Source organism: Mycena indigotica, assembly GCF_014461135.1.
Source record: "Mycena indigotica strain 171206Taipei chromosome Unknown Mind.scaff0008, whole genome shotgun sequence".
NCBI classification, from domain to species: Eukaryota; Fungi; Basidiomycota; class Agaricomycetes; order Agaricales; family Mycenaceae; genus Mycena; species Mycena indigotica.
The window spans coordinates 493763-507786 of NW_023503007.1; positions in this window are offsets into that span (position 1 = coordinate 493763).

A 14024-nucleotide genomic window follows, 5' to 3' on the forward strand; every position below is an offset into this window, starting at 1 on the left:
TCGGTCAGTACTAATTTGAGTGGCCACTTGTCTTTCATTCTCACCCCCACTACGCAGTGCTTTTACTTTGGCTCGCTCTATGTCGACTGGGAACCCTGAACCACCGCCTGACATGAACGTCGACGACGCTGCTGGTGATCCTGTCGAGGACGACAATGACAAGGATTGGGAGGATATATCCCTGGTTGCTGAAGTCACGTCGACCCATGCTAGCCGCCATCCTGACCGCCCTATCATTCCCCGACGCCCCCGTGGATATGTCAAGAAAGCCGCCAATCATCGCGCTTCGACACGAGCTCGCAAGGCTCTAAAGGCGCAGAAGAGCGAGAGTCTTAACGATGCAATCAACTTGCTGCTTCGACCAGTGCGGGGAAGCTGTTCCACGGCTCGCGGAAGAGTTTGGTGTCGTGCAAGCGGAGGTTCTTCGTCGTATCACCAACGCAGCAAGAAGGGTAAAGAAACCCCGCGCCGTTAGCCGTCACAATGCTAAGGTCAAGCTCATCATGGAAGAGCTTAATGCAGGTATGGTGTCAACGTCCTCCTGACTTCAACTCGCACACAGCTGACTTCATGAAAAGGTCGCGCCGTTGGAGAAAAATATAAATTGAAGGATATTCACCGAATGATTGCCAACGATCCTTCGCTCCTCGACGATATTACGGAGGAAGAAGTGACAGAGGCTGTTGCGCGGATTGCGAAAGAACGAGAGATTAACCAGTCGGGCGTTCGGGCCGACAACAAGTCGGCGGCCATGGATGGGCTCGATACTCTTCAATGGTTCTCAGAAGAGGTATGCTGAAGCCCATCTCCATTATATCATTTCATTGCTAACCCGCGCAGTTCCAGAGTCTCCAGCAGCGTACGGGCATGATTGGGGCTGCCTTTTTTCTCAAGGGGACACATCAACGACACCACAGTCCCGGTTGTCATCGAATCTGGGGGCGCGCTTCGCTTTTTTATGGAGATCTTCAAGAAGGATGGGCCCCAAATCTCAGCGCTACTTGAGTTATGGGCCGTTGCTCGCCAGAAGGGTGGGTTTCTATCGCCTTATGCTATCCGGAAACTCATGCGCAGTACCAGGGAAAATCACTGCGCCGACTGTCCCGGAAATGAGAGTTGAGGCGGCAGCGACGATACAACGCGGGTTGGGTATGTTTACCTCCATCTCAAGGTTATCTTGAGTTGCTAACATCCGAGTTAGATGACATTGTCGGCAAGCCTGTTCGCATGAACTTCGACACATTCCCCCGACAAAATTGTTGCCCTCCACAGTGTAACAATCAAATGGCCCAAGGAAACACCGTTCAAGCGCATGTCATTGCAGAATAATACCGACACGCGAACGATCTACGCGGCTTTGCAAGACAAAAGCTGTCGATGGGAGCGCTTGACCAAGGAGGGGCTAGCATTAGAGTTGAAACGGTTGAAAGCGTTGCAAAAGAGTGGAGATATACCTGCTCCGAAGGGTCGCAAGCAACGAAGCGACATGGGTAGCACGCGCGCACCGAGATCCAAGAAGCGGAAGGTGACTCACTCAGATGACGAGTCCGAACCGGAATCATTGGATAAGGGAGAGTCGGATGGGGAAAAGGAGGGAGAGTCGGATGAGGAGAAGGATGGTGATGGTCGCTCGAAGTCCATCGAGCAAAAGCGAAAGATGCTTACGGCGCTTTCGCGGACGATAGCGGCGCGCAAAGCAGCCCAGGAACAAACCCGTCCACGTCGCAAGAAATCAGGCTCGAACTCGAAGGAGAACAAGGGTGCAAGTGAGAAGGACAAGGGCAAAAGCAAGAACTCGAAGCGAAAGCGAGACATGGGTGATGAGGGTAGAAGTGGTCGTTCAAAGAAGGCGCGGGTCGAGGAGGAGAGTTCCGATGAGAGCGACTCGGCCTTGCGTCGCTTGGAGCGACAGATGGGAAAGCGTAAGGGTAACAAACCCCGAGCTCGCCCCCAACCGCGCCCTACCTTGGCAAACACGAACGTGAATCGCCCCAAACCGCGCCCTACCTTTGCCAACGCGAATGTGAATACGAGTATTGCCAAGCGTGCCTTCGTCACGGGCAAAAAAGGCAATGGACCTCCTGGTGTTCGGGCAGTTGCATGATCCTTGGACTTAGTTAGCCTTAGATGTCTTGATTTCTTTTCTTTGTCGTAGTTCCTTACCGTACCCACCGTCTTAATGGTTGCAAATCAAATGATGTTATCTCTGACATGAGGGGAGGGCGAAAGCCTTTCCTTTTTTGGTAACCCACCTACTATGTATGGAAAATGACTTCTTTCATGACGATAAGGTAAACTTGTGAAATTTCCTTATTTGGTAAGTGTTTGATGTGACTACAGGCGGTGATGTCTTGGTCAACCTTAAGATAATCAAGCAAATTATTGGAGATATTGCAGCATAGTTGTTGCATTTGCAGCATAGGTCTTATGTTTCAAAGTTATTGGGATTATAGAGGTTTTATAGCAGTATTTACTGCAGCATAGGCATTTCAAGGTTATCCCTTCATATTAGAATGCGCGGCCCACTGGGCCGTTCATTCTAATATGAAGGGATAAGTGGAATTGGTAGGTGGTCATAGCCATCAATTTGAGCTACAATCATGCTAATTTCAAATTCCTGGTAATAGGCTAGATAGTTGTCGGCTGGTAGGCAATAGTCTCTCCGAGGCTGAATGCCAGGTAAAATACATGAAAATATCTCATGCACTTTTAGGAAAGCTATCTACCTCTTGAATTGAATATATTATTAAAAATGATTAAACAAATGAGCTTCTTTATTTTATTTATTCTATTTTATTTGGTGGTACACGAAATGAGCTTCTTTAACTCCCAGTTTATCTTCTTTACCAAGTATTATACATGTTTTTTACTAGTAGAAGACATGGATTGGTTGCAGGATGAGATGTTCAAGTTGTAGTTGTAGGAGGGAAGTTTCAGCCAACAACTTTAGAGTTTATGTTGGTTGTTTAAAAGTTGCAGTCAACATGTTTGAAGTTGTAGTTATAGTAGACAAAAGTTGCTCCCAAAAAAATTGAGGTTGCAGTCATAAAAACAAAAGATGCAGTTAACAACTTGCAATAATTGGTAGGTTGCAAGTGTACTAAGTGTCACGGTTCGGGTCGGGCCGTCCGGGCCGTAAGGCCGCACGGGCCCGAACGGGCCCGCACGGGCCCGTATACCGCCGTCCTCCTGGACGCCCCCTCATTCTTCCAACCCCTTCCGTTCACCCCTACGACCCTGCGCAGCGCCCATCCGATCCGCCCTGGGGCCTAGCGCCCATCCGATCCATCCCTAATACCGTAGCGTATAAAAGTCGTACTTACAAGATGTAGTCGCTAGGCTAATATCGTCTATTCTCCGGGCGAATACCCATCTCTCGTGCTCCTCAGACCTCTCCGAAGTCGGACCCCCCGACGCCCCGATACGGCCCGAGCCCGACGCTGACAGAATATTAGCCTCCCCCACGAACGCAAGAAGCGCGACAAATGTCTACCGAGCACGACAGTACGATGGGCACCCCCGCAAGCCAGGGGGACGAACGTGCCCGATTCATGGCCCTGGGCCATAGCGAACAACAGGAGTTCCTGTTCGCCCATCTGTTCCGAACGAGTCAGGAGATGGAGCAACTCAAGGCGGAAAACACCGCCCTGACGAATCGACAAGTGGTCCTCGAGGCCGAGCTGTCCCGAGTAAACGGGGAATACGCAGCTGTACAGCAGGGAGTCATGCAGAGTTACGATCTGCTCCGCCAAGCCAGAGAGGACTTGGCTCATCGGCCCCACGGGGGAAACACACGAGTGACCGTCTCTCCCCCTAAGGAGTTCACGGGCGACGCCAGCGAAGTAGACGCCTTCCTGGCCGATTGTTGGTTGGCCTTCGAAGCCAACCCGAATGTTTATAACGACGAGGTACGAAAGATTTCGTACGCACTCTCCTACATCAAAGGAGGGAACGCGGTCACGTGGAAGGAAAACGTCTCCCAAGCCATGAAGCTCCGTACCGCCGCAGCTTATACTACGTACGAAGGCTTCGAGAAAGCCTTCATCGCGGCCTTCCGCGGGGAAGCTCACGCCGAAATCGCGCAGCAGAAGATGGAAACCTTCGTCCAGACCAAAGACATGGACGCAACTAGTTATTTCACGGTCCTCGACTCTCTCAACAAAGTCGCGCACTACGACGACGTCAACCTTATTCGCGTTGCCAAGAACTGTATGCTCCGGGGCGTTACGAACGCGGTCTACCGAAAGGACACGCTCCCCGACACCTACGAGGCCTGGAAGGCAGAGGCCATCAAGCAGGACGGCGCACTCCGCCGTTACCGCATTTTCGACGAAAGCCACAAGGTTAACCACCCTCGGGCCAAAACGCCCCCGACGGCCCCCGCCCCCGCCAAGAGCGGGCTCAGCAACCGCAACCCGTTCAACGGGTGGGCCCGAGAAACGCAGCAATCAGCGCCGCCGGACCGGCCGTGGCCGCACCCCGAGGAAACGGGGCAACCACGGTCGCCGGACCTTCGACGGGGCCCGCACCTATGGAGATCGACCGGGCCCAGGCCCCCGCTACGGCCCGCAGCACTCGCTGCTACAACTGCGGCCAGGAAGGGTGTCAGGGGAACCCCCACCTTGGCATCTGTCCATCGCATCTCGGCATCAGACACCTGTCCATCAATTACCTACGTGATGCCCAAGCGACTGTCGTTTTGTCCACCGATAGGAATCAACGTAGGTAATGCATCAGGATCTGCAGGAAGATCCTCCTGGGACCTGGCATGCGACATGGCGCGGGCATATTGCATGGAGCAACGATCATTCTTGGCGCATCAAGAGCGCGGTATATAGTTGGCTACCTGGCAGGTGGACCCTCAGAGTTTCTTCTCTTTGGATCCTCCCCTGCCAGGTCAGCCTTGTTTGTATTCGTCTACCCTTATTCACTCTTTGGATCCTCCCCTGCCAGGACCTTGATCTCAGGCCTCCGGGGTTGCCCTCACAGCAGAAGAAACTCTCTACGGGATCAACCGGACAAGATTGCCAGGTTCGGCGCTGACTCAGGCTCGGAGTACGAGTCCGTTCCGCCCTCGTCACCGCCCCTGCCACTTGTCCCCTCCTCCTCTACTCCTGTGGTCCCCGCACCTGTCATGCCGTCCGGAGTCACTCCTACCGCAGACGCCCGGCTGGACTCACTCGAGGCGAAAATTGACAGCCTAACTGAGGCCCTTGCTTTACTCACCAACCAGGCTTCCGCTGCCGCTGCCGCCGCTAATAATGCTGGCGGACCCCAAACACCATCGCCGGAGACGTCGATTCCGACTCCGACTCCGGTCCAGGGCGACTCGAAGCCCTTTTTGGCGACATTAACCTCGCCTCAAAATTGGTCTTGCGACCAAACCCCCCGTTCACCTTCAACGGTGACCGGAAACGCGGCCCAGCGTTCCTCTACGCGGTCCGCACCTACGCCCGCCTTGCCCCTGAGGCCTTCGTGGTCAACGGAGAGGCGAGCGAGGAAAAGGCCGTCCGCTATGCCATGTCGTTTATGGCAGAAGGACCCGCTCAGCAATGGGCGGAGCGCCACGGAAGCAAAGCCCCGTTTCCGTTTCCGTCCTGGGGCTCGTTCGTTCCGAGTTTCAACTCCGGTTCGTCGAGGAGAACGAGCAAGATCACGCTCTCTCCAAGCTGGAGACTTCCGCCTATCACATGGGCACAAAGGATGTCTACCAGTACACTGACGACTTCGAGGACCTGATGGACCTCGCCGGATTCGAAGACGCGTTGGTCAAGGTGACCAAGTTCCGCCATGGACTTGATCCCTTGATCAATAACGGAATCACGTCCTCGAACGACCCCCCGGACCTCCGGGACTACCTTAGCTGGCGCACCCGGGCCTTCCGTCAATACGAGGCCCTGGTCCGGGCCAAGCTGATCAAGTCAGCCGCCCCCAAGACGCCTGGCGGTTTGATTCGGACTCCGTTTCCGGTCAACCGCATCCCGGCTCCGGCCCCTTTCCGCCCGGTGGCTCCGGTTGTGCCACCGCGGCCCGCGCCCCGCTCCGGCGCCTCCAGCTCCCGTCCCTATGGAGTTGGATCGCACCAGGGCTCGGGGTGCCCCTCGTCGCGCCTGCTTCAGGTGCGGCGACCCAAACCATCTCGCCGGGATTGCCCCCTCCCCGCCGATGTCCGCTCGATGGACATCCTCGACGAGGTGATCCAACAACTCGGTGACGAGATGTTAGCGGAGTTGATCGCCCGCTACACGGACACAGCTGCCCTGCTGGTGACGGCAGCGGAGTCGATGGCCGGAGAGGATTTTGTCCCCCGCGACGAGTGACTGGTGTGCCCTCGTTCGCGTCTATAAATCGTTTTGCCTCCTTGTATGATGAATGCAGTTCCTTGCCCTACAATGAGCCCGAAACGAAAGACACACCCTCTCCTGCCCCCACCCCGGCTCCGTCTCCGACTCCGTCCGCGACTCCGGTCATTGTCCTTCGCCGCCTTACTGCCTGGGAAAAGAAACTGCCCAAGCAGTACACTGTTGCCGCTGCCCCTGGGGCGAACTCCCTCCACCTCCCGTTGGAGCTAGAGTCCACCACCAGTGCGTTGAAGCTCTCGCTCTCTGGGCTTGTCGATTGTGGTGCCACCTCCGACTTCATTGACACGAACTATGTTGCTCGGAATGGCATTCCGGTCCGCACTCTTGATCAGCCGATCCCGGTTTTCAATGTCGACGGCACCCCTAATGATGCCGGCTCCATCAAACAGATCGCAGACTTGGTCCTGCGCTACAGAGGCCATGCCGAATGAGTTCAACTGGCCGTCACCCATCTTGGCAAGCAAGACCTCATCCTGGGGTACTCCTGGTTGCGGAAACACAACCCAGAGATCAATTGGGAAACCAAGGAGGTGGAAACCGGCGCACTACTGTGGCCGGAAACACTAAGGCGTGTCGATATGGATACCGAGAGACGATAGAACCCGTCTGTGGGGTGATTCGAGGTATGTATCGATACAGACAGTGAAAGTGTGAAGCAAGAAAAAAGAGTGATCCCATCAACTGTGAGCCCCAGGCTTACACCCTCCCCCCCTCTTAGAAAAAATCCCAGCACCTCTACCAGACCAACTGCGAGCACTTCACATACAACCGGAGTTGGTTATGCGGCAGACGTGGTCGCCCTTCCATCCGTTGTCCGGCTCCGAAGTGGTAACTCCCTCGGAGGCATTACGAATTTCTTGCGTGCCCGTTTTGCTGGTTCGCGAGAGTCAGCTGTCGGGGGTTGTGTTGACGGAAGCGAACTTGGCGAATCTTCAGTCGAACTTGAGGAAATGTCGAGTGCTAAGGGTGGATTAGCTGCCTGAAGACGTAAGAAATCTTCTGTGATATCATCTTGAGGAAGTCCCGCCTCAAACGCCGCCACATGGTCAGAGTCCTCTAGCTCCAAAGCATCGACCCATGAGTCATGTTCCCTTCCATAACCATGCCAGCGCACTCTATATTGAACTTTTGCGGTAGCGCGTGCGCTTCTCCAAAATGCGTCCCACGTAGTATTCTTCCACGCCGTCCGAGTATGTTATTGGGGCAGGTTCGAGAGGCTCCCTTCCCGGGAACAACTCTGCGTCGTTCTCCACAAAGGGTTTGATCTGTGAGGAGTGCAGCACAGGATGTAGCTTCGAGTCGGCAGGAAGGGTCACAGTCACTGTAGAAGCCTCTTTGTGCACTTCAGTTATCCTGAACGGACCATCTGACCGGACCATAAACTTGGCCACCCTGCCCGAACCTGTGCCTAGAAAATGCTTCCTCCTCTTAGCAGTGTCAATCAGAACTCTATCTCCAACTTTGTAGTCAGGATCTTCCATACGATATTTGTTGGCTTGATCCACCTGTTGTGCCTTGGCTAATATGAGATTATCTTTAGCTTGTGCTTCATCTTCTGCGAGGCGCTCCATGAATGCTTTTGCATCAAAGGCCTCTCTGGAGTTATCATCCATCCCATTTGTGAGCAACGGGGGAATAACCCGGGCTGTTTTGCCAAATCTCAATTCGAATGGGGTGAAACCCGTAGAGGCATTCAGAGAGTTCATTATGTGGAAGCGGACCTTGGGTAGCGCCCGAACCCAACCTAGTTGGTTAGCATCTACGTGGTAACGTAGGCATTGGATCAGAGTCTTGTTCGTGCGTTCACTCGAACCATCTGTCTCTGGGTGGTAAGCCGTAGACATCTTCAGCTTCACCCCTGCGAGCTTGCACAGAGTTTTCCAAAACTTTGAGACGAACAATCTATCACGGTCGCAAACAATATTTAGTGGTAGTCCATTTTCGCAGTACCAGTTATTAAAGAAGAGTTCCGCAAAGTCATCCGCGTCTATATCCGTCCTTGTTGGGCATACTCTGATGTCCGACCCCAGCCTATCTGTCATTGTCACAATAGCGTTGAAACCATGGTCCTCAGGCAAGGGTCCAATGAAGTCAATTGCCACTGAGTCACACCTAGCGTCAGGGACCGGCAACGGGTGTAACGGACCAGCCTTGCGCTTTGTCGAGGACTTATTCCGCTGGCAATCGGCACAACCAGGGATATACTTGGACTCCAGGTCCTCTCTCATCCTTGGCCAGTAAAATGAGTCCCTCAGGGATGCGTAGGACTTGTCAAAACCAAAGTGGCCCATGGAATCATGAGTAAGTCTGTACAGCGTCTCTTGCAAGTTATTGGCTCTTGGGATTACCAGTCTTTCACCCAAATACAACAGGCCATTGTCAGATTTCAGTCCTGGCAGTGTCCCAACCTTTAACTGCAGCTTAACTGTCCAATCATCCATGGCATAGCCCGACCTGATAGAGTCTAGCAATTCATTATCGGTGGTAATATTCAGTATCGCATTGACCCTTTGAGGGTGTTCCAAGCCCCGCAGTCTAGTTGAAGAAATAGATTGACAAGCTTGGAACACAGGGAAAACAGCCGCCACTACCTGGTCTCTCTGGCGGCGGTCAAGAGTTTCAAAGTCTTCTGGTAAACGGTCTCCAAACTCGGTACGTGAAAGAGCATCAGCTCCCGCATTTATCTCCCCTGGAACATATATGATCTTCAAGTCAAATTGAGACATGAACTCCATCCATCTTGCTTGTCTCCGAGAAAGGTCACGCTGAGTTGTAAAATTCTCCAGTGTCCGGTGGTCAGTGTATATCTGCACAGGTACACCTATCAAGTCTGTCCTCCAGCGCTTCAAAGCCCTGATAATAGCTAACAGCTCCTTTTCATGTACTGGATAGTTGAGTTCGGGCGCCCTTTAGCGTCATCGACTCGAATGCGACAGGGCGTGCTGTTTCCCAGGAAGGACCATAAGACAGGATACCTCCCGTACGGGTATCACTTGCGTCCGTCGTGACAAAAATCCTGTTATCACCCATGTTCTGGTGATCAATCGTCGTAAGGCAGTCCACACCTATCACCAGCTGCTTTATCGCATCAAATGCTACCTGGTGATGGCTAGCCCAACCAGGCCAATTCAGGTCCGCCTCTTTGTGAGTGAGCTTAGTCAAGACCTCAGTATGTCTAGCCAGATTAGGCAAAAATTGGGCCACAAAACGGACCACTCCCAAGAAAGCCCTTACATGTGTAGAGCACTTAGGGACTGGCCAGTTTACTATACGGGCCACCTTGGATTTGTCTGGTTCCAGACCTCTCCGTGATATGTGATGACCCAAGAAGTCAATTTCATAGCAGAATAACTGAGTCTTCTTCTCATTGCAGTACAGGGAAGCCTTTTCTAAGGCTGCAAAAATCAGGCGTATGTGTTGTTCATGTTCCTCTTCTGTTTGTGACCAAATAATCACGTCGTCAATATAGACGTGGCAAAATTTTCCAATATAATCCCTCAAAGCAGCCGTTACACGACGCTGCTGGATTGAAGGTGCATTGCGGAGTCCTTGAGGCATCACTAGCCATTCATATAGCCCCAGCGGGGTGGCCACTGCGGTATACTTTATCGAGTCGGGGTGCATGCGTGTTTGAAAAAATGAGTCTGTAAAATCAATCTTTGACCAAATTTTTCCTTTTGCACAGTCATTCAAAATATCATCCACCCGAGGTAAAGGAAACGAGTCTGTTATCGTGTTTTCATTGACAGATCTGAAGTCATTCACCCAGCGGGGCAGAACTGTAACATCAGCTTTGGGGATAAGCATTGCTGGAGAGACAAAGGGTGAATTCGAAGGGCGGATGCGTCCCGCTTCTAAATGCTTTTTAATCAGTGTGCTCCACGCTTCTTTGTATTTGCGTGGACTCGGGTAGCTACGTTTCGACAATGTTTGAGTAGCGTCTTTAACACTAATTTCGCAGAGCACGTCCGTGGGTAGGTTGTTGACGTGTGGAATTGGCTCGAAGATTTTCCGGTAGTCGTTCTTAATGGACTCGCCGCGGAGCTTCAAACGCTCCCACTCTGCCAACACCTGTACTCGTTCTTGGACAGCCGCTACAATGTTCACTGGTTTCACATACTCAAACAAACTATTTTCTTCAAGGTATTGCTTGCGCTTTTCGCAAACTCCACGCAATTCTGCAGCAACACTCTTACGGTTAGCCTGCACTTCATTGAAAAGTTCTCTTAATTTTTTCTTCGGCTTAGGCCTGGTAGGCGCCACAGGGTTCAGTAGGTCATATGCACAGGATTTATCGACCGCAGTCCTTAGTTCATGGTCTACAATGATTTTATTACGTCTCAGAAACGGCATGCCCAGTATGAAGTCTTTACACAAATTCGGTACAACAAGGAAACGAGCGGAACGAGAGGAATATGAATTGTCGCGTGAATGTAACTGCAGTTTAACGTAATGCGTCGCGGTAAAGTCTTCGTCTTTGTCAAGTGCTAGACCAAAGGAAACTGGTCGAGAGAGAGTATGTGTGGGAAGGGAAAGGCGAGAAACAACGGAGGCATCAACCATATCTAATCCTGAGCCGTTGTCAATGAGCGCGTCGATGAGGATCGGGAAATCGTACTTGGGCACATCAATCACGCACGGCCAGACGAGGGAATTCCCGCCCACGACGGGGGGTTCTCGATCTGGGACAGGCGGCGCGGGGGAGCGCGCGGAACTTGGCGCTGCTGGAACAGCGTCAATCTCGCTGATCGTGGCCGCAACTCTGTGCATGGGGTGCGGGAGAACACTCACAGAGGAAGCGTGCGAGCCCTCGTCCTCCGAATCGTCCGAGTCGAAGACGTTCTCGACTGAGCGGATGGGAATGTGGGCAGCGCGAGCCTTGCCTTTGTCCGTGCCGTAGGTGCTATTCGCGAAACGATTGGAGTTGTTGGAGGTCGTAAGGGGTTTGGGCTCGTGAGTGCGCATGAAGGCGTCGACGCGCGTGAGATGTCCGTCGCCGTAAGCTTCTTTCGCTCCTGATCCACGAAAGCCTTGGTAAGGATGCGGTACGTGTTGGGGTCAGGGAAGCCATTGGTGCACTCTCCGGCCGTGTGACAGACAAAGACGCGGCGGCATTTCATGCAGCCCGCGTTCGCGCGTATGAGCTCGCCCTGACCCTGATCGAGCGGGCCAACACGCTGGCGGCCGTAGTAGGGGAAGTCCGCGGTATTTGCACGTTTACGGGGGCTGTCGCGCGTATCGTCGTAGCGGGGACGCTTTCCGTTCGCGTTCTGGGGTCCATTGGGTACCGTGTTCGCGACCATATTGAGGGCATTCCCAGTGAGGTTGATACGAGGGGGTTGTCCGAGTTGAGCGCGTAGAATGGCGGCGAAGCGTTCGTTGTCGTGGATACGCTCCTGGTCGTACTTGTAGACCAGCTTCAGCCAATCTACGAGCTCTGCAGCATCCGCCAGCTCGTCGGTGTGTTTGTCGAGGATCGTCTGTAGGTCGTGGTACGATATTGGTGAAGATGTGGGCACGGAGGGCTTCATCGTCCATGCAGAGGGTGTTGCCGCGCAGCAAGTCGTTCTCGTCGCAGAGGCGTACGACGAAGCGCTCACACGTCTCGTGGTCCTTCATGCGAGTGCCGCGGACGCGACGCATTTGTTCCGAAGCCCAGTTATTGCCCATCGCGCGCTGTTTCACCAACTCGACAAATTCGTCGAATTCGAGCTGCCGGAGTGCCTCGCTTTGCGTGCGGACCCAAGCGGAGAGGAACGTGTCTTTCAGACCGTTCATCACTTTGCCAACGAGGTCTTTGTCCTTGACCTTGTTGTAATCTGCATATTCGCGGCATTCGGTGGCCCAGTCGCGCAGGACAGGCAATGTGTGGCGCCCTCCAGTGAGATGGGGCACCAGCTTCGGCGCGCGATTGTCCTCGAGTCGCGCGCGAAATGGACTTGGTCGTACGCTGACAGTGGGAACGAGCTTGTGGACATGGTGGTGTGTCGATCGCGTGGATATTACGGAGGGGAGGAGTTGGGGGTAGAGGATCGTGGGTGGTTTTGGGGGCGTCGCAGTGGTCGTTGGGGACAAGAAACGTAGGGGGGGGAAGCAAAAGCGTGGGGTAAATTTTGCAAGTGGCGTGATTTGCTTCCGGTGACGGTGGGATGATGAATGGAATGACGTCAGTGGAGCTGTGGAGCGTGGTTCCGCGGAAACGTTCTTCCGTGGGGTGATCGTGAAGTGGGGAGCGTGTGGGTGGACGTTGGGGGCGTGAGGGCGTGGACCGTGGTTTGCTCTCCCACCAGCGTTGGCGAGACTGTCTGAGCGGACTGTGAACTTTGATTGGGCTTGGCGAGGCCGTTGATGTTCGGCGAGATCACCGGCCCGGAATGACGTTGTGTGAGAGCGTGATATTGGTGAAATATCGTCAAAAAAGTGGAAACCGGCGCACTACTGTGGCCGGAAACACTAAGGCGTGTCGATATGGATACCGAGAGACGATAGAACCCGTCTGTGGGGTGATTCGAGGTATGTATCGATACAGACAGTGAAAGTGTGAAGCAAGAAAAAAGAGTGATCCCATCAACTGTGAGCCCCAGGCTTACAGGAGGTCAAGATGACACGGTGTCCCCGCAATTGCTCGACCTGCCGCGAGGAGGAGCGTGTCGAACGGACCGAGTTACGGCGACTCCGGTCACTTCAGAAACGTCTCCGCTCCGGCCCGTTCCCCTCGGTTTGCACTATGGACCTCTCTGGCCCTGAGGACGGAGATGATTCCGACTCCGGTCTCGATTCCGACCTGCCTGATCTGACACCGGACTCGGACTCGGACGACGAGGATGACCAGCTCGAAGATGGTGACCGCATCTTCTACACCTCGTTTCGTCCCTCGGAGGAGATACGCGCAGGTAGCACCGTCTCACAGCGCCTGGCCGAAGCCTTTGCCAGGAACTCTGCCCCTCCGCCCTCCGAGATCCCGGACTGGGCTAAGGAGTTCCAGGACGTCTTCAACAAGGAGTCCTTCGATCACTACCGGAACGGAGGGCCTGGGACCACGCCATTGAACTCGTCCCCGATGCTAAGCCCACCAACTGCAAGGTGTACCCCATCTCGCCCCTTGAGCAACGCGAGCTCGACGCGTTCATCGAGGAAGGGCTTTCGACGGGCCGGATTCGCCCTCCAAGTCTCCGATGGCGTCTCCGGTCTTCTTCGTGAAGAAGAAGGACGGCGGACTCCGCTTCGTCCAGGACTACCGTGCTCTCAACGCGATGACTGTCAAAAACCGGTACCCCCTTCCACTGATCAACGACCTCATCAACCGGCTCAAAGGCGCTCGTTACTTCACCAAACTCGACGTCCGTTGGGGGTTCAACAACGTCCGGATCAAGGAAGGTGACGAGTGGAAAGCGGCTTTCCGGACTAACCGAGGCCTATTCGAGCCCTTGGTGATGTATTTCGGCCTGACAAACTCTCCCGCGACGTTCCAAACGATGATGAATGACATTTTCCAGGACCTCATCCTCTCCGGAGACGTCATGATCTACCTTGACGACATCCTGATCGCCCATTCCGACCTCCGGAAACACCGGCAGATTGTCCAGGAGGTCTTACGGCGACTCCGGGAGCACAAGTTGTACCTTCGAGCGGAGAAGTGCGACTTTGAAAAATCGTCAATCG